This window comes from Mustela nivalis, assembly GCF_964662115.1.
Source record: "Mustela nivalis genome assembly, chromosome: 9".
NCBI lineage: Eukaryota > Metazoa > Chordata > Mammalia > Carnivora > Mustelidae > Mustela > Mustela nivalis.
Genome location: NC_139028.1, coordinates 9,988,978 through 10,010,306, shown reverse-complemented (window position 1 = coordinate 10,010,306; position 21,329 = coordinate 9,988,978). Strand labels below are relative to the sequence as shown.

Sequence of the window (21,329 nt, the reverse complement as noted above, 5' to 3'; positions counted from 1 at the left end):
TACTGTTGCAGCCAAGAACAGCAACAGTTTTCCTTCCACCCACACATAATGAGTCCATGGGTCAGTCCGATGAACCCAACAGGATTATTCATTAGCTGGCGACGGCTACATTTATGAACCCACCTCCTGGCTTTGTTGGTCTACAGCTACTCACTCTTCAAAGGTGATCTCCCAACCTTCAAGAAAGGAGACCGGAAACAAACACTACCTGATTCTGGAAAAACAAGAGAGATTTGTTGGCATGCTTTTTTTTGATTGAGTTTGTCCTAAGAGATCTGTAAATTACATTTATCACACCCAAGAGCGAACACTGAAGATACCGCGAACCACCTAAAACAGCGGAGAATGACCAGCAGGCGCTGACTTTAACAGTTAAGTACTGAATACAACACCTGGAAGTGGACACAAGAGGAAGGACAGCTGCAGGACTCTGCAGTTTACAAGGGATTTTTCTTGTATCCTTTCTCTATTTGGGGAGGAAGAACATTCTCTGCTTCTCCACAGGGAAGAGAATGAAGGAAGTGCAGTTTCTGTTAAAGAACACTACACTCTCCAAACACGCCCATGAGTCTCTCCTCAATTTCCTCACGTGATGAGTGGGTTTTAGGAGGTAGTGGCTGTGGGATGGGCTCTCGGAGGGCACCTTTCCCACCTTCTGGGTAAGACGATCTGTGGGACTGTGAAGCGATCTCTGAGCTTGGAACATGGCACGTGTAGGAACTTCTGTTCCTAACTCTGGACCTTAGCACCCATTTTAGGACAACAGAAAAATTCCACTCAGGACACAATATCCTTTGACATAAGGATGAATAGAGTTAGAGGTTCTGAGGGGGAAAGAAGAAATCAAGGACGCTGGTAGGCCTTAGATTTTCCTTCTGTGGGAAATAAAAGTGAGGGTTATGCTGGGGATGGAGACTAGAGAGACACGACAAGAGAGGAAAATGACACATACAATTAACACAGTGCGCTGTAAACATCAACCTGTATTGAGAAGTTTTATTCTCCAATGAATCCAAGATGCATATTTATGTAATCAAACAGGGTAGGTTTAATGTCTAGGCTTGACTCTGCATGGAAGATCCAGAGAACAGATGAGGCCTGAGGCCACGCGGACAAAGGCAAGTGAGGACCCCTGAAGAGTATGTTTGTCTTGTAATGAGTCTCCTTGAAAAAAGGCCTCAGAAAAGACCAACTTGGGGATCCAGGTCCTTGAGAAAATGAATAGATCTTAGAGTCAAGAAGAGAACTGTGTGTTAATCCCATGTCGTTCCAACTGAAAAGAGGCATGGGTGGGAGATAAGAGCACATTCAGAATTATGAAAAGGGAGGCAAACCACGATACATGGGCCAGCAAATACCAGGGAGGAGATGTAGGAGAGCTAGTCTGCACTCAGAATCCAAAGAGCGGCCCCATGATCTGGGAACCAGGCAAGGGTGAGAAAACCAGACTAAAACACGACCCAGTGCTGGTAGCCGGGATGAGTCAGAGCCGTCCCGAAACGTCCAGGGGGACACAGGGGTTGTAAGTGTAGGAGAGATCAAGGTCGGATTTGGATAAGTAGGAGTGTTAACAGGAGTTAAAAATTTCCTGGTAGATATGATTTCCCAAAGAGACCATGGGAGTAAGTCCGTGGGAGGAGGAGGGAACCCTCACACTTAAAGGGTTGGAAGGAGAGAAGATGAACAGAAAATTGGATGGAAACATATGAAAAGGTCAAAGAATAAAGGGAAGAACCATGAAGACGACAATTCAGATGTGTGAGCATGTCTAGAATGATGGTGGCACTTTTAAGAATTTTATGAGCTTATTAACTTTGAGTCGCTAATTAAAATACTAACTAGGTGACAGGCATAACAAGGAGGGCACGTGATGTGATGAGCACAGGGTGTCATATGCAACTGATGAATTACTAAACTCTACTCTGAAAATTACCATGTGCTATATGTTGGCTAATTGAATTTAAATGAAAATAAAACAGAACAACAACAAAAAAATACACGCCTTGATACTTCAACTAAATTTTTAGTTTTACCAAACTGCTTTCTTTTTCCTCTTTCTATATTAATCTTATAAATAATCATAATTAATGGGCAACTATTTAAAGATTTTAAAATTAAGGGGCGACTGGGTCGCTCAGTTAATAAAGGGTCTGACTCTTGGTTTCTGCCTGGGTCACGATCTCAGGGTTGTGGGATTGAGCCCCGTGTCAGGCTCCACACTCAGTGGGGCATCTGCTTGGGGTTCTCTCTCTCCCTCTGCCCTTCCCTTGACCCGTAAACTCTCACTCTAAAATAAATAAATAAATCCTTTACAAAATTTAAAGTGAGTATGGACTAATGATCTTCAAAGTATCCTAAATATTAATGTATCATTTTCACTATAAAGTGAGAGAGCTAGAAAATAAACGAAATCTATAGAGGCGAGATGGTTCATGTTTCAAATTCAGTGTATAAGGTGATTAGTTCAGCAGATTCTTTTCCTAAATGAATGTCTGCCTCCAGATGAGGTGAACGATGTGAAAGGGGATGTCTCCTTCCGTCAGCTGCTCATACACAAAACATGGTCTTGGAAGCGTGTTTTCGGTCCACACCACCACTCCACGGTGTGGGGATCCAACCTGCTCCTCTGCTTCCTGGCGTCAGTGCGCCGCCTCCGGCCTCGGACCGCACAGGCTCTGGGGGCCCATGTCTCCCCCTGACCCGGTGCCCCGCTGTGCAGGACAGGCTGGGAAAGGAGCAGTTTTGGTCTCTCCGGGGGCAGCTGCTCCAGCAGACGTTGAAGGACTGTCCAGGAGCCGCACCCGACCACGCCTGCTGCTTGTGTGGACTTGTGCAAGACTCTCCCATACGACCCGCCGGCCAGTTCCCGGCCACAGGTGGGAAGCTGGTTGTCCCTCTCTGCTGGGACAGCACAGCTGAGGGTCTCCAAACCGCTCTGACCTTGGGAACAGGGTGCGGTGAAGGAAGTATTTTCAGGGTCAGCCGACCAAAACAAACAAACAAACAAACAAACAAAACCTCTCTGGCTACAAAGTCTTCGAATTAAAATTGCCTTCATGATAAAATTAACCCGTGTGGTTCTCAAAAGCCTCAGGAAAGAGTACTGTCACCCTGGGATTCCCATTCTGGAGGTGGCGAGTGAACCACGGAAGCCCAAGGTCGCAGAGCTGGGCGCGCAGGACTGGGTCTTCCCCAGCCACCGGCCGCGGCCCAGCAGCAGGTCCCCGAGGCCTGCGGGAGCCGCACAAACACCGGGGGCCGCTCCCAGCTCGGCGCCCGCTCTGCGCCCCGCCCGCCCGGCTCCCGGCCCTCCAGAGCCGCCGTCCCGCAAGCCAGGGGCCGGCTGCAGGCCCTGCGGGTCCCGGAGCCGCTGGGCGGACGGGGGGGATGGGGTTGGCTGCTGCGTCCCTGACACCAGTAAGCCAGGACCCGCCACCAAGGCTGTCCCAGTCCAGCCACGCGGTCCTGAGAGCAGGCGGGCACTTCTTTCAAGACAGCAGAAGCGCGACCGCGGGTCTTGATCCCCAAAGCCCATGACTGTTGAGCTCCCCGGAGCCAGGGTAGATACTGTAGCGTGAGGCTGGCCCTGCGGCCGGGCTCCTGCCGAGGCCTCCTCCCGGCCGAGAACCTCCAGTAAAAGCCGCCGGTCAGGTGAGGGGCGTCCGGGCCGGGCTCCCGAGGGGCGGACCTGGAACCGCTGAGAGGACGCGCTGTGCCCCAGAGACGCCGCCAACGACACCCGGGCACGCTGGGACCCAGCTCCCTCCTCGGCTGGTGCTGGCTGCAGGACTTCGAAGAACTTGCCTCCATGCGTCTTGACTGGTATTTGGTTGTGGGAGAAAACTCTGCCTCGTCACCTCTGCGGACGGACTTAACGAACGTCCTTCAGTCAGAAAACTGGGCTGCGGACGCCACGCAGGACTCCAGTGTCCGACGCTCGCAGCATCGCTCGTCTCTGGGCAGAAAAGCCTCTTGGGAGAACATTCCGCAGACTTCATCCAGCCTTAAACTCCGACGCGCCCCTCCATCCGTGCGCTGGCTCCTCTGACCGAGAAATGCAGGAAAACATTACAAAGACTGAGGGAAGGCCCCGGGGACTGAACACACTCTGGGGTAAAACGCGGGGCCTCAGCGGGCAGCAGAGCTCCAGCTCCCGGGTGAGGGGAGATGCCGCCCTCCGGTTCTCTCCAACAACAGGAACGCCACACCTCAGGTTTGGAGCCCAGTGCAGCGACGCTGCGCCCCCCTGGCTGCTCTCAGAGTCGATAATGTTGAGCTTTTTACAGTCTTCCAATGTATTTAATATGTCTCTTACATTACGAAATTGCTTGAGTCCCCCTTAAACCGTAGGTCCTGAAAATTAACAGGGGGCATATTTAACAAACATTCTTCTTTACAATTTATGAAAATAACTTTTTAGATGGCAATAGAAAAAGAAAAGCCTTTGGAAAGTTGTTTACGCCTCTGTTCATAGGCTGCTGCCAAGGGGAAATGAATAGGGTCTTTGAGATATTCACAGACGTCCGGTGCGGCCGGGGACTCGCTTTGACAGCCAGCAGTTGTTCTATTTTCTGTATTTGAACCGTTCTCGACAAAGGCTGTCCCCGACTACCGCAGCGTCTTACTACGCACCAGATGCTGGCAACTTCTCTCTCCCCGTGCGCCCCCACACTCATCCTCCCGCTTCCGCCCTCACTGGGCTCCTGCTCCGGCACCTGGGGCGGCTGACGGGGACACAGGTCTTGCACCCACAGGCTCCCCTCCCTGGCTCAGCCTGGGCGAGGTCGCGGGACAGACGTGTGTGTCCTACAGCTGAGGGACTGGTTAGCTGTGACCTCCCCACTGGGTGAGACCAAGGGCAAGCCTCGGCCCATCCTCCAGCTCAGTGGACACCTCTTGCCTCCTTCGGGGATGAACGTGCTTTGCAAGGAAGTGTAATCAGATTGTGTTGCACCAGTTCCCCCTCCTGCACACACATGCACACACACACATGCATACACACGCATACGCACACGAAGAATGAGCCTTTCTGCCTCCCCGTTCCCTTGCACCTCACGAACCTGCCGCACAGTTTACAAACGTTTCGGGTTCTACTCATGCAGGGCCAGTACAACTCTCTACAGACGCCAGCCTACAAGGAGAATTATAAGCACACCTCCCTCCCAAATCCGAGTGGCTGTCGCAATCATAGATCTGTAGTGACTCCTTCCCAGCACATCTCCACTGTGTCAGCTACCCCGTTTCTCTCCAGCGCACAGGGAGCCTCTCCCACCATGGACTGTCAAGGTGTTCCCGGCGCTGGCAGTGTGGTCCCAGCGCCCTCGCCTCTCGCTCTCCTCCAGCTGAACTCCTGGGATTTAGGGGACAGGACTGCTGGCCTTGCTCTCTGTTGAGACCGACCTGACCCCCTTTCCTTGTGGTGTCTCCCACAGGAGTTAGCACTCTCCTGCCCCAAAGGACATGGTCCTGACTCTGTACTTCCAGCAATGACAGGTTTCGGTTCCCCGCTGGGTGCGCCTTCTAAGTTTCTTGATCCTTCAGCCGGGTTTCTGAGCCGTCAACGACCAACGGCCTCGGGACGTGAGCTGGTGAAGGCTGCGTTCTGACACTGGTGGGTACATGAACCTCTACGCCAGGGAGCGACACTAGAGGGCCAAAGGGTAGAGAAAAATAAAATCAAGGGCCTCCTTTGGGTCACATCATCCCCTTTCATGAAATTTAGCCCTTGCATGTGCCTCTGTCTTCTTTCCCGTGGTGCCCAACACCAGTCTGCGGGTAACACTGCCCAGCGCCCTCTGACCTGGGGTCCCACATGGGTCTCGCCCCTTGGCTAAGACCCCAGCAGAGCAGCAGGGGGCACTCTCGAGCAGAGGCTCCGGGACCAGGTACTGCAGGTGTCCCCCTGCCCCCCACTTGCCCCACATCAGGAACCCAACCAGAAATGTGATGAGGTCCGGGTTCCCAGCCAGCACCACCTTGTGAATAGCTCCTCAGGCTCGGCTGGCTGTCTCTCATTTCCATTGTGCCAGGCTGGATGTCCATAAAATGAAAAAGAAGGCTGCTGTGCCAGCACATTTAAAAATCAGCCAGTCAGGAAGAAGCTTAAATGATTCTGCTATTTTTTCAGGGGGAAAGATCAGTTACGAAGATTGTCACTTAGAAAGCGAACGGTGAGTTCAGGACTCACCTGTAAGGAGACCATGGGAGGCCCGAAGCAGAGGCAGTCCTGGGTCTGACACAGAGGAGAAGGGAGGGCAGGTGCATAGACCATGAGCACGAGAGGCGGCCAGCGAGGGCTCCCCGTGAGGACCGCGCACAGGTGGCCGGCGCCGCGACGGGACACCCTGCCCCAGGCCAGTTAGGACACGCTCACAAAGCCGTCCTTCGACCAGCTCACCGTGGCCTTTCTTTCCAACCGTAGGTTTGTGGAGATGCAATCCCCTCCCCCAAAACATAAAACCTTCCACTTTCTTCTCAGAAAGCCACTTCTCAAGTAAATCCCAAGAAGTCGACACCACTCCTAGGGAAGAAAGGAAATCAAGCTTCGTCCATTCTCCTGCTGGTCAGCCGAGGAGCCCCACGGCTGTCCCGCCCCCGGTTTGGCACGCACACCGTGCCTGTCTCCATATTTGGTTCAGTCCACACACACACATCGTGAAGACCTGGGTGAAGCAGCTCACAAGAAATCTGCTCACAGTTTGCCTTACGGCTTATTCTCTGGACACGCTCACAGACCCTGTCTAGTCTCCCCCACGTGACGCAAGAGGCCAGCTCTCCGGAGCAAAGCACAGTCACTGTGAACACAAGTGATTAACAACTTGCACGGGCAAGAAAAATAATCAATCTACGGTAACATGTTGCAAACACCCTTTTGGGGTTAGCTGAGTTTTTTAAGCTCTCTTTTATATTCGGCGAGTTTCTAGATTCACGGCTAATTTTTCATTTCCATGAGTGTCTTGCTTTCCTTCTTGGTATCAGGCTGAATTTTTTTTCCTGTTCTTTTTCACTATGGAATTTCCTCCATCCTTGCAAAATCTCAAAGCAGCGGAAGTAGAGAGGAGCTACAGAGAGAGCATAGGCATTGAAGTCAGACGGGGTGTGAGCTGAATCAACCTCTATGCAGAGATGGCAACACCGGCCCAGCAGGCGTGAGGGGAGGCCTGAGTGACACAGTGCAGGAAAGCGTAAGACCCCATACAGAACCAGGGTGAGATGAATGCAAGTGATTTATTATCGCCACAGTGGATATGTATTGGGTGCCACGTCTTGAGAGATTTCCTACATAAAATGGCTGAGACTTGGATAAATGATGAAGCAGAAAGTTAAATCACACATTTTTTTTTTTTACCAAGTATTTGCTAAGTATTATGTCCTGGGGTGCCAAATCCTGGAGACAAAATGGGTACCTTCGCTTACCAATTTTTGAGAACTCTTCAGTTTGTAGAAATCAGTCTATTTTTTTTTTAATTATATGTTTATTGGTGGGGGGGCACTGGATGAGCAGGGGCAGGGGTGGAGGGGCTGAGGGAGAAGGAGAAGCAGACTCCCCGCTGAGTAGAGAGCCCAATGTGGGGCTCGATCCCAGGACCCTGAGATCATGTCCTGAGCTAAAGGCAGATGTTTAACCCGCTGAGCCACCCAGGCGCCCAAAATTAGCCTACTTTTATCAACTCTCTACATAGTTCATCCATCTGAGAGAATTTAAGTTCAGGGACTTCTGATGCCTGTCACTGCCTGCGTGTTTTTTTTTCCCCTTCATTTTACTACTTTCTTTGGGGTTCAAGAAATCAGTCTCCATTGACTGAAAGTCCCTTAGGTTCCGAAGCTCTCAGAGTCTTATCAGTTTTATTTTACATTTATTTTCTGGATGTGAGCAGCCACATGCAGAAACACTTTCGCATACGTCAAGCCTCTAGGTAACTACTAAACTGAGTCACTGTGTGTCACAGCAGCCACCTGTAAATGCTGTACCAAAGTTTAAAACTATTTTAACACAGAATATAATTAAGCAAATAATGATCTGAAAAAGAGTATTTCACCTACCAACAACAACATTCATACGATTGCCCCAAATTGGGTACGGATAACCAATGCTCAAAGTACAAAATGTAACAAAATATACAGGACCTTACAAGCATTTTGTGCACACTTTAGCTTCTAATTTATCTGTTTTTTGTTTGTTTGTTTGTTTGTTTTGTTTTGTTTTGTTTTGTTTTTTTAAGCCAGAAAGTGCTTCAGGGTCATCAGCAAACATCTATCAGCCTTTTACTGTTAATTTGATAACGGGACTCCTAATGCAGAATTCCGGTCGACTGACTGGTGGATACGTTTTATCTTATTTAAATGACGGTGCTACAATCCAATTTTCCCCACTTCAGCTCTCTCTATAAATATGCACAAAATGTCACTTGATAGTGATTTCCCTTATTTCTCCTGCACCGCTTTTTTCACCAAAAAGTGGCTTTAAGGAGAAATGAAACTTACTGGTTTAGGATTAAAAACAGTTACATGTTCTCATCCAACTCATACGTCAGTTTTTCTAATTAAACTCTAACCTCGGAAATTTCTTTGTCTTGAATCCATCCTGTTGAGTGCTTACCAGACTGTTAGAGCACATTCCTTCCACCTTCATGCTAACAGGTAACGTGCCGGCTTATACGTCTCTATAACCGTTCATTCACTGCAAACGGTATGCTTTGACTTTCATGTCCTTGAAACGATGAAATAATGCTCCTCTAATTCAGTTCCTCTTAATGTTTCTACTTTAAACAGAATGTACTATGAAAGTGAGATCTATGCATTTTTAGAAATTCTGAGCTGGGGATAGCACTTTAGTCAGAACAGTGTCAAATGTGGAACCCAAACAACATAATTGCTACTTTGAGGTTGAGGTTGATGTGACATTCTCTTGAATATATTTTAATGCTTATGCATATTTAAATTAAAATCTTAACCTCCTGGCATTCAAACCAACCAGCCATTCACCATCCAACTAGAGAGGCATGTCTGACAAATGAGATGACACCCAACAAAAATCACTTGTCTTGACTCCATGCTTCCTGCACAAGAGAGTTCTAAAAAGCCTTGTTGTTTGCTAACATTTTGACAATGGATCCCGATATTAGCACAGCTTCTCTGACTGATTATACAGAACTAAGTCATTTCAAATATTGGTCCCTCTATGGAGTGGCTGCTCATTCCAAATGATGGGATGGTGTATATTCAAGCCATGACATCCTTCTTGTCTTATGATCCGACTTTTTGTAGGGCAAGTGAGTTTCTGGAGAATATGACTCCTTGTTCCAGGAAGACTGGGTGAAACAGGAGTCCGTGTGGGGTACACACCCCCTTCCCTAACACACCCCACCTGTCCAGAAAAGTCTTACAGGTTTTCTCCCTTTCTGACCCACACTGTCCACTTCAAAGCAGCAGGGCTCCCGCAGAGAAGTCTGTCTGTGGACGTGCCCGGGCCAGCCTGGCAGGTCAGACGCCAGAGCTGGTTTGGCTCCAACACAGTCTTGTCCTGACCCATTTGGGGCCTGTGCACCCGCAGGTGTGTTGGGGTGGAGGGTTCTCACCTCAAATCGAAGTGGGCCTCCCGTGCCCAGCCAGGTCACAGGGAGAGAAATAATCCCCGTCTCATCCGGCAGTGCTCTTCCAACTGTATGACCTTATCTCACGTCTGCCGCAGTGCCGGCTTTGGATGGCCACGCCCAAGTGAGCATTCTCGAGTTCGGCGGGAGGCACACGTAAAGGTTTTCGTGTCTGACTGAACCTATACTTGCAGTGAACAGTTGACATTGGAATTGGGAAGGTGCCAGGGGCCTCTGGCTCCGTTCCATACTTGTCGAGTTTCACGGCATCGACAAGTCATTTTAATTCCAAGTCACAGGAGTTACTCTGCATCTTGGGATCCAATGCAGCTACTTAAACCCAAAATACGCCAACGTTCATGGCACGGAAATACGACCCTTCTTGCCAACTGCTTCTGTTTATTTACTTCAAGTCCCAATAAGCAGCACACATCACTCTCGCCACCCACGTTATCAATAGGCCAAATTCATAAAGAGCCTTTCTTCAGCGAACGGAAATGAGTCTGAAGTCTGATTGAACTCACAGTGTCCGAGCAAGGGAGATGGGAAGGGGCAGAATGTGTTCTCCAATTTCAAGTTCGGGAAAGTAAGGGATACAAAAGTTAAGTGGCTGGTCTCCATATATTCAAATCAATTTATTCAGGAGCAGAGCCAGAAATAAAGATCAAGTTTCCTGGCCCATGCGCTAGACCCCATGCTGCCTCACAGCTTTCAAAACGCTCATTTCCTTGGAAAAGGCTACCAAGCTTTCCCTACTACAATACTAGACTCAGAGCTACTGCCATCTGCTGACCAACCGAGGAAGGGCCTGCTTTCCCATCCGCACACGGTCTCCCAGATGCCAAGGGGCTGGGTCCACCGGCCTCTGCAGGAGAGGAGTCAAGGAAGCAAATGAATTTAGAACACTTGCTTCCCCATCAAAGGACTGGTATGCCAACACTCTGAATATTTATAGAACAATGCAATGATGCGCTTTGCTCTTTGTATATGGGACGTCCTTGGGGCCATCTGTTTTCTTCTGCGGCCTGATTCTCACATCATCTTCCAGACTTGGGTCATCTAAAACAGCCTTTCTTAGGACACAACACAGTCTGGGGAATGCCATCCATTCCTGTGTTGTCTGTCTTGTCTTTTACCCGTGTCCTGTGAGATGTGCTAGTTAACCTGCAAGGTGCCAAAGACAGAACCACAGAAACCAAGCTACGCAACTGCAGTCCTGGGATGCTAGAAAACACCATAAAAACATCCTCATGGGGGCATCTGGGTGGCTCAGTTGGTTGGGCGACTGCCTTCAGCTCAGGTCATGATCTTGGAGTCCCGGGATCGAGTCCCGCATCGGGCTCCCAGCTCCACGGGGAGTCTGCTTCTCCCTCTGACCTTCTCCTCACTCATGCTCTCTCTCACTGTCTCTCTCTCAAATAAATCTTAAAAAACAACAACAACAACAACAACAAAAAACACATCCTCATGGGGCTCGAACAATGAGAGCACAGGATCTTAAAGACATCTTTGACGGGCCTCCCTTTGTTCAGAGCCAAGCTATTCCTTCCCCAGAAAGCTGTCCATTGTCCTCTTTCACCACATCTACCATTTACAGCCTGCCTCACAACAAAAGTAGCATTTTCCAGACTCAACGAAGTTATGGGGAACACACACTTTGTGTTTCCATCTCCTTATCACAGCTGAGTTCACGGTATGATGTCTGCCTGTCTCTGGTGCTGATCCCTGTACTGAGTTCTCTATCTCTAAGATTAAAGTCAGGTTTAAATATTTGGAAATTTTTTTTTTTTTGATGAGAAAGACGAAATAATATGACACATGGTTACAGAATCACATGCCCAGGAACAGCTCACGCCGGAGCTGAGGCGTCTAGTCACATGAATGCTTTTTGCTTTAAGATCTTAAGAAAAATTTCTTGCCTGTGAAGGTGGTTCACAGACACCTTGGTTAGGAAATGTCAAATACAGAACTTATTTCTGATCTCTCAAGATATGAAAGCTGGTATTCATGACAATGTAATTGTTCTTCTAAGGGAATTTACAGCTATCGTTTGAAGTTCACAGTTTGAAACTCAATTCAAAGACCATTCTTTGACTTTGGAAGAAATATCTGCATTTGTCCAGCCAAATCTTTGCAGGAAGATCTTACTTTGAGGTCATCTGGGGCAGAAATAAGAAATGGTGCTGTTTCCACATTTTTTTCAATATTAAAAGGGTGTCAAAAGTCACAAAAGATGTGGTGAGTACCAGCAGGGAAATACTGAAGAATTTGGAAACATTAAGAAGTTTTACTGACTCAGTGAAATCAGAACACTGTGGAATTTTAATTGAAATGTCTACAGAGAAAAAAACTCCTCCAGCCCAGAAACATGGCCCTCTCCTGTCCAGTGCTTAGTGAGGGCCTCCTGGATGCGGAGGATAAGACTGAGGTCAGGGAACACAGGAGGTGAGGAGCAGAGAGAAGGAGCGGGAGGTTGCCAAGACATCTGAACATCTCTGGTATGAGCCCAGACGCGGAGTCAGCTCTCTGGAGGGTTTATCTGAACGAAAACTAAACCATCAGACTTTCGGAGAAGCAGTAACAAGAACAAAATGTTCTTTAGCCTCGTTCTATTTAAAGCACATGCTTCTGTAATAATCTTTCACAGAATGATTATTCATACTTGCTTCTCTTTCTAACACGGTGGCAGTGCACCACCAGGAAGAACAGCAGTTGGATGGGAAAGTGCCTGTGAAACCTTTTTTCCCCTGACACCAGGAAAGTGAATTGGTTCAATGGTATTACTCATATTTTCGAGGTTATTTATGTTTTTATTTTTTCTATCCTTCCATTTTACATAATCTGCTATAAAACAGAATTATAACATCTTTTTAAAATATGTTATTTATTTATTTGAGAGAGAGAGTGAATATAAGCAGGGGGGAGGGCAGAGGGAGAAAAAAGAAGCAGGCTCCCCGCTGAGCAGAAAGTCCGATGTGGGACTCAACGCCAGAACCCTGAGATCACCACCCCAGAAGTAGACGCTTAATGACTGAGCCACCCAGGCTCCCCGACATCTTATCTTTTAAATAAAGGCTATAAGAATAATTCCAAATGAACTTTCAGACCTTAGTACAAAATAGCACCATTTGTTTTAAGTAGAACATAATGCCACCTGCTGGAGCTTCCGACCTGGGGGAGTGAGCGTAAGCGCAGGTCATAGCCTCACGGCGGAGCTGAGGACAGTTGAGAACTCCAAGGACAAAGCAACCAAAGTCCACGGAGCCAGTACCGGAGGGTGAGCTGTTGCCATGCCTCTGCAGGTGTGGAGAAGGTCTGTCTCCAGTTTTGCAGCAGAGGACTGAACCACACGTACGTATGTATGAGAAATCTTCCTGGCACTGAAGGAAAGGGCCACTGCAAGGATTAGGGAGAATCGTTAAAGCTCATACAGAGCCAGAGATACCGCCTACCCCCCCATCCAGAAGAGCGAGTTCATCGAGAAGATACGACAATCCTAATGCTATTTGCATGTGGTAACAGAGCTTCAAAAGACACCGTGAAAAAAGTGGCTGGAGCTGTGAGGGGAACCAGAGCCACCACTCCAGCTCGAGACTCCGACGTCCTACTCCGAGCAAGTGAGGCAAGAACTCATGTCTGCTCTGCACCGACTTCCAGAAACTGAAGAGGAGGGAAATCTTCCCAGTCACTCAATGATGACCGCATTACCCTGACAACAAAACCGGGGTGGGGGCAGGGATGGGGCGGACTTGATAAGAAAACTAAACTAGAGACCAGTATTTCTCATGGACTCAGATACAAGAAGGAAACACGATCCAGCACACGTAAATGAAGCAGTGCATCGCTATCAAGTAGAAATTATCCCAGCAACGGCAAGGCTGGTTTAGCATTTGAACATTTACAAATATAATTTACCATAGTAACAGATGAAAAAAGAACCACCACAGGATAATGTCAATTAAAAATACCAAAACAAAAAAACTCGATGAAATCCAACATCTATTCTTGATTTTAAAAACCTCAGTATATGAAGAAAAGATGAGAATTTGATTTTTAAAGTCTAAAAAAAAAACCTGTATAAAATATCTCACTTTTAGTTTTAAGAGACTAATTGCTTTTCTCTTATGGTCAAAAACAAGGAAATCTTATTTTGTCTGTTCAAAACTGTCCTGGAGGTTCTAGCCTGTACACTAAAGGGAGAAAAATAATAATAACCCACATTCAGATGGGAAAGAAAAGAGTGAAACTGTTTTCAGACCACATGATCATTTATGTAGAAAATTCACTGGTATCTACAGCAACAACAAAAAAGCTATTAGAACTAGTAAGTGAGTTTAGGAAATTTGCAGGATACGAGATCAATACAGAGTAAATAAGCTTTATTTCTACATACTAGTAGTGAACAATCAGAAATAAAAAATTGTGGGGCACCAGGGTGGCTCAGTGGTTAAGCCTCTGCCTTTGGCTCAGGTCATGATCTCAGGATCCTACAATCGAGTCCCACATCAGGCTCCTTGCTCAGCGGGAACCCTGCTTCACCCCCTCTCTCTCTGCTGCTTCCCTTGCTGGTGCTCTCTCTCCTTCTCTCACTCTCTGTCAAATAAATAAATTCTTTTAAAAAAAATTGCACTTGTAATAACACAAAAAATACAAAGTGCTTATGAATAAATGTGATGAAAGACATTGAAGGCTAAAAGGAGTGATGAGAGAAATTAAAGAACAAATAAATGGAAATAAGATCTGTTCATAGATCAGAAGACTCAATAATGTTAAGATACTAATTCTTCACAAACTGCTCCAGAGTCAATGCAATTTTAGTTAAAACTCAGTAGGCTGTTCTACAGAAATTGGAAGTAAAAATTCTAAATTTTCATATGGAAATTCAGGGGATCTAAAGAAGTTCAAATAACCTTGAAAAAAATAGTTGGATGATTATGACATAACCTGACTACAGATTACAGAAGCCACAGTAATCAAGACTGTGATCCTGGCCTCCAAGGAGACCAATGCAACACATCAGGCAAATCAACAGAACAGATTAAAGACCTCAAGGATTGATTTTTTAGCAAAAACACAAAGATAATTCAGTGGAAAAAGACCAGTCTTTCCAAAATAAAACAATGTTGGGATGCCTGGGTGGCTCAGTTGGTTAAGTATCTACCTTTGGCTCAGGTCACGATCTCAGGGTCCTGGGATTGAGCCCCGCAGGGCTCCCTGCTTGGTGGGAAGCCTGCTTCCCCACTCCCACTCCTCCTGCTTGTACTCTCTCTCTCTCTCCCTCTCAAACAAATAGATAAATAACGTATTTTTTAAAAATTTAAAGTTTCAAAATAAAATGATGCTAAAACAACTGGATGTGCATATAAAAAGTGGTGAACTTTAATCCATACCTCATATCATGTACAAAAGTTAACTAAAAATGGATCATAGATATAAACATAAATTTAAAATTATTTAAATCCCTACAGGAAAACAGGAGATAGTCTTTGTTATCTTGAATTAGTAAGGATTTCTTATATAAAAATTAAAAGCACCAATGTATACAAGAAAAAAGTGATGAGTCCCACGCCATCAAAATTAAGAAAATTTGGTCTTAAAAATTTCTGTTAAGAGAATGTAAAGGAAAGCCATTGGAATGGAAAACATTTGGAATACATAATGTTGGCAGAGAAGTTCTATCTAGAATACATATGGATCTTTCAAAGGAAGAAACAAAAGCTATACTAAATCTCTGGCAAAAATGTTGAACAGATGCTTAAGAAAGCATGAATGAATGAGCTCACTCCTTCTGCCCTTCCATGCAAAGTATGCATGTGAGCACAGGGGGAGATGGTAGGCATCTACGAGTCCAGAGGAGAGGTCTCAGAATGAGCCCCCCCGCCTTGCTAACACCTTGATTCTGGACTTCCCAGCCTCCAAAACTATAAGAAATAAATTTCTGTTGTATAAGAAAAAAAAAAAAAAACACAAGTTTGTGGATGCTACATAAGCCAGGAGAAGGTACTCAGATTATTAATCAGAGAAATGCAAAGTGCAGTGAGCGATGTCTACACACCAATGAGAATATTTAAAATTGAAAAAACAAACAAACAAACAACAAGCAGACTTAGCCAAGTGTTGTGAAGGGTCGTGTCCCCCGTTTCCCTGGTAAGTACTCGCCCAGATCAGTGAAAGCGCGTGCCCCACAGAAAGGTGGCTCACAGCAACGTTATACGCAACAGACAAACCTGGAGACAGCCCAGATTTCCATCACTAGGCCAGCGAAGAACGGATGGTAGAGAGATGAACGACGGCTCGACGGTCCAAAGAAAACACCAACGCGACACAAACCACCACAGACGAGGCTCAGAAAGACCTTGCTGAGGGAAATGCGCCAGAGGAGGAGAATACACACCGCATGACGACATACAACTGTAAAACACTCACGCGAGCCCGCGCAGACAGAAGTGGGTCAGGTGCTACCAGGGAGCAGTGCGGGTGCGGGTGTATAGAAAGGAGGGACTGTGAGGGTCAAGAGGAAAGTTTGGGGGGTGATAGATGGAGTCAATATTCTGATTATGGTGATGTTTCAGGGTACAAAAATATCTAAACTTATAAAATTGTACATTTTCTAAACAGTTTATTGTAAGTCAATAATACCTTTTTTTGAGATTTATTTATTTGTTTGATACAGAGAGAGAGAGAGAGAGAGAGAGCGCGAGCAGAGAGGCAGGCAGAGGGAGAGGGAGAAGTAGGCTGCCCGCCGAGCAAGAAGCCTGATGTGGGGCGTGATCCCAGAACCCTGGGATCATGACCTGAGCCAAAGGCAGAGGTTTAACCCACTGAGCCACCCAGGTACCCCCAATAATACCTTTAAAAAAAGGGGAAAGCAATGAGTAACAAGAAATAAACTAGATAGGTTAAGATTTTACAAAGGAAATGGCCCCAATTATCCCCTTTCTGGCATCCATGTATGTTACACGGCCACTCTCATTTCCTTCCAGCAGAGGCACAGCGTCTAGACCACGGAATATTACCCTGCACTACAAAGAAATGAGCTGTAAAGCCATGAAAAGACATGAAGGAACCTTAAAAGCTTATTATTCAGTGAAAGAAGCCAGTGTGAAACGGGTCCAGGCTGCGGGATGCCAGCTACACGGCGTTCTGGAAAAGGCAGAACCATGAGGACAGGAGGAAGACCCGTGGTTGCCAGGATTGTGTGTTGAGGGGCAGGACAGGGAGGGCAGACAGACAGAGCACAGAGGAACTTTCTGCTGAACGGACTTCCCAAGTTAACAGTCCCTTCTCATCCTGACTGCGGTTATATAAACCTGGTAGACAGTGTTTCTGGAAGTTTAGAAAGGAAAGAGAAGACTGAGCATTAGAGACAGGTAATGATTTGGTATATAAAGGAAATCTGAAAGTAGGGGTTCCAGAGCTGGTGCGGTAGCTCACTAATACCACAACTAATCGTAAATTCTATTTTTTCCCTCTTGCAGTCTTACTTTGAACTCGGAAGGGGCGCCCTGTCTCGGTAAGGCACTTCGGCCTTGCACTCGGCTGCACTCGGTGCCCTCAACATCTCTGGGCAGTAGACCCGCTGTCTTCCATTACGATGGCAAGAGCCAGAAGTCTTGAGGGTACAGATGTGTTACGTATGTATTGATCAACTTTTTTTCCCCCTCAGTTGAAATGCCATGGATTATAGTTAACTGCGTGGCTCTTAAGGAAACTACTTGAAAATGAATCCTACGTGGTTTGGCGGTGTGGGAGGGAGGGGGGAGCCAGGATTAATTAATTCTTCAATGTATATAAAGACTTTATTCTCTAAATTCTAAAGACAAACTTTGAAAAATACAAGCCTTGGGCCTCCAAAAATTGTGTCTAGTTCCCAGAATCTTAGAGTCTCCCTAGAAATGAACCTAGAATCTTAACACACAGCGCTGGCTGGCTTCAGACAGAAGGTAGAGAGAAAAAATTAAGTTTTCATGAATCAGTGTCTCCTGGAATTTTGCTTGTTGTCACTGTAGGGAGAGAGTAGCCCGTGGTAGGTGCTGTACCTCAGATCAGTTCTGTCCACAGAGGTAGCATCAGAGGGAACAGAAGTTGGCTGAGCTGAATTCAAAGGTCCTCAGTTTCCCATTGTAAAAAAGGATCCTTTACTAATTCTTTGATAAAAGGTTACTTTGGTATTTCATTAATTTTAAGCAAATTAAATATTACTGGAATTAAAGTATTATTTTAATTTAAAGATCAAAAATATTTCCAAGGACATAGTGGGCCTTTAAAGACCCATTGACAAGAAACCCATTTTTACATATTTTTTTTACATCTTCTTAAAGATTTTATTTATTTATTTGAAAGTGAGAGAGCATGGGGCGAGGTAGGGAGGGGCAGAGGGAAAAGCCCACTCCCGGCTGAGCAGGGAGCCCGATGCAGGGCTGCATCCCAGGACCCCGGGATTGTGACCTAAGCAGAAGGCAGACGCTTAACCGACTGAGCCACACAGGTGCCTCAAGAAACCAGTTTTTAGGACTGAAATTTTACCCTTATTTTACAATTCTAATTGAACATATTTTGCTTTCCCTAGACTAAAACATGCTGTTGAATGATTTTTTTTTTTTTAGGATACTTTGGGAATGGAATGATTTTCATTTACCCACAGATGCATATTAGAAGAATGAATGATCTTTCCCTGAAACCTCGAGATTGAAAATTTATATCTAAGCCCTTTAAAAGACCGTCAGATTCTACTTTCAGGAAGAAAAGAAAAATGCTACAGAATTAAAAGGAAAATGTTCCAGGGAACAAGCTGTAATGTCTGACTTTCATGACGTCTGGCTGAATGGAGGCTCGCAAACATACCTGAACTGGGCCATGCGCCGGAGTTCACCTCTCCCATCCGCTCCGACAACACTGCGTCCGTCTGACCTTCACTAGATCTGACCCTAAGAAGACCCTACCAGGCAGCACCACTCACCGCGGGATCACCCAGGGAAGGGGAAAAAAATACCCTAGGGTTCCGAACGCTGGCTGGTTGTGGGCTCCCGGGGAGAGTTCCAGAGCATCTGCAGACCACCTTTACTGGACTAGACAAGAACAGGGTGAGAATAATATTAAAAACCCTTCCATTTCTAACATAGGGCTCTTCTAGAAATTTGTGAATAAAGGTCAGTGGGTGTTACAGATATAGATTGTCCTGAAAATGCCACTGCCTGACAGAGGGCGGGTGGTGGGTTTTCCAAACTTGGGACTTGGAGACTAGAGTAGGGCTACATACGTGTTCTCCGCGTACTGACTCGGCAAGCACTCGGCGGCAGCTATCCTCGGCCCAGAAGAGCAACAGAGCACATGATGCTTGTGAGTACAGACTGGCAGTGCTGTGGGGGGCAGCCCTGCGGTGCGAGCGCGTGAATGAACGAGGGCAGGATTACTGTGGTTGCTGCTCTGGGAAGACGTCCCCGGCATCCTTTACAGGCATTCTTTATGCCCTTAGGGATAACAACTAATTTTAATGTGAGCGTAGGCTAAAAATTAATCATCAAAGCAAATACATTCTGCAAAAGACAACAGGCCAATACTGCATCCCTAAAGCAAACATTGCTGTGGAGCCTAAAGCAAACATTGCTGTGGTCGCTCCCTCCCGGCAACACTCAGCTGATGGATCCAACCCGGCACCACTGACCCGTGTTTCCAATGCCGGGTCCTTCCACAAACCCTGACTCGCGTACGCACGTATTGAAAGCCCACTGTATCCCCGTCGCTAGATAAGGCACAGTGAAGAAAGGTCAGTAGCACACAGCTTCTGGAGAGAAAGGACAAGCTACAGCGCAGAAGCACAACGTGGCTCGTGAAGACACGGGAGAGCACACCAGGGCAGCGCGCACTCGATGGCAGTGGGAAGGGCTCAAAATCGCGTGCTGTTGGTGTGTGCACCGTCTGACCAAGTCCAGCAGCAAACCGTGCATGCACTTTGAAGAAGAGTGACGACGGAATTAGATTAGTGTTGGGATGATGGCTCTGGTGGTATCACGAAGAAGGTCACGGCTGAGCGCCAAGTCCCTACAGGGAGCAAACTGACACTGACAGGAAGAGTGGGGAAGCAGGGTGAGCTAGGGAAAGGGGGCGCCGACTCCCGTCAGGCCCCTCATTTCCAGGACCACACTGGGGTGTGACACTGTTTCTTAGCTGTTCTCCTAACTGAAGGATGGACGTAGTTTCAGCATCTTTGACTTTGTCTCCCTCTAACCCCAAAGGCTAAGGAATCATAGTATAGGTTTTAGCAACTGCTAAATATTTTAATGATACATTTGGGAAACAAGGAAATGACCACTGGATGAATCCACGGACCCAAGAGACCCGCTAGAAGCTAGAACTCTGCCAAGACTCTGGATTATCTAGTCCCAAGTGAACAAAGACATATCGGGGGACCACGGTGATGATCCTTGAACAGAGTCTCCAGGGATCAGTGCCCGCTCCGATAGGTATCCCACGGCCCTTGCCACGTCTGAGTAATACAATTATGTCAGTCTACGCTTCCCCTGGAAAGCTGGCTGTAAATCCCCTAGAGGAAGGTGGAGGAGATCCCCGAATATATTTTCAGTGATGTCGCAGAGTCTCTTGTCTCGGGACCTGGTCTCCCCTCCGACCAATGGACTCCAGACCTGAAAACAGGCTCAAGTTAGGGAACTGAGAAAAGGGTCACAGCTTCTTTTTGAGGTAACTCCCTTCAGCCTCCTGGTGGTCAGCGTTGGACTGCTTCTGTTGGACCAGCTGAGGAGCGCCCTCACAGATGGCCTGTTTTGCCGTCAGGGACACCACATTCAAAACCCTTTGTTGGTCCGGGGCGCGGCTTCCGCGCCGCCAGGCTGGGTAGTAGGATAACCGCGGCCGACTAGATCCAGTATTTCGCTCCACAGCTGCCCTCGGTGTCGCAGGAGTCTGGTCGCGCCTCCTGCTCTCAGCAGCCGCCTCGTGGTCATCCCCGGACGGATGGCCCGGCTTCCCGACAGGACCCGCAGGACCCGCAGCGCTGCTGGCGCCCTGCGCCCCTTCCCGCGGGACCGACCACCTGCCGCTGGCCCCACGGGCCCCGTCGCTTCCAGGCACCCACTGTCCGGAGCACTTTGATCTCTCTGCGTCCTTCTTGCCGGGGCGAGTGTGGCCTTTCGACGTCGCTCAGGGGACGCAGACGTGAAGCGGGCAGCAAGGTGCCCACCTCCCGGAGAGCTGCTTCGGGTTAAACCCGGCACCCGGGGCAGCGTTTCCAAGTCAACCACTCTTTGCGCCCCGCTGTATGTTCCCGCCCCGAGTCAGACCCTCAGAACACAGTCCCCCTCGCCCTCCTCCGGAACGAGGCGCGGAGACTCTCTCGCAGGCTCGTGGACGCTCGACCCAGCGGGGTTGTCAACTGCCGCCGAGTCAGAGGCGTCGCGGCCGCGACACGGTGGAGCCTCCGGGGCGCACGGATTCTGCGCGGCCGCCGGCGGAACAGGGGGCAGCGGGGCGCGCCGGCTCGTGCAGGGGTGCGGCTGGCGCAGACTCGGCGGGATCCGGAGGGACAAGGACACGCGGCCCGACCCTGCTGTCTTCGTCCCCGTGCGAAGCCCCAGGGCGTCCGGTTTCCAATCGCGGGAGAATGACCGCGACGCAGCCCGCCGGCTTCGGGGAGCGCCTGCCCCTCCCTGAGGCCGGCCTCGCTGTGGCCCCGGCTTCCTCCCACTGTCGGGGACGCTCTCCCGTGTGGCTTCCCCGCCC

General features: G+C 48.0%; 2 long non-coding RNA genes across 2 annotated transcripts; one reads left to right on the top strand and one right to left on the bottom strand.

The window, feature by feature from the left end:
* Positions 1–981: 981 nt before the first annotated feature.
* On the bottom strand, positions 982–5,444 carry LOC309841330. Its single transcript, XR_014299064.1, has 3 exons — positions 5,052–5,444; positions 3,460–4,044; positions 982–3,352 (listed from the first exon to the last, which is right to left on the bottom strand). It is a non-coding gene; the product is annotated as an uncharacterized lncRNA (long non-coding RNA).
* Positions 5,445–8,250: 2,806 nt separating this feature from the next.
* Positions 8,251–18,375, top strand: LOC309840427. The gene is made up of 3 exons (XR_014298591.1): positions 8,251–8,640; positions 17,072–17,227; positions 18,200–18,375. It is a non-coding gene; the product is annotated as an uncharacterized lncRNA (long non-coding RNA).
* The last annotated feature ends 2,954 nt before the right edge of the window (positions 18,376–21,329 follow it).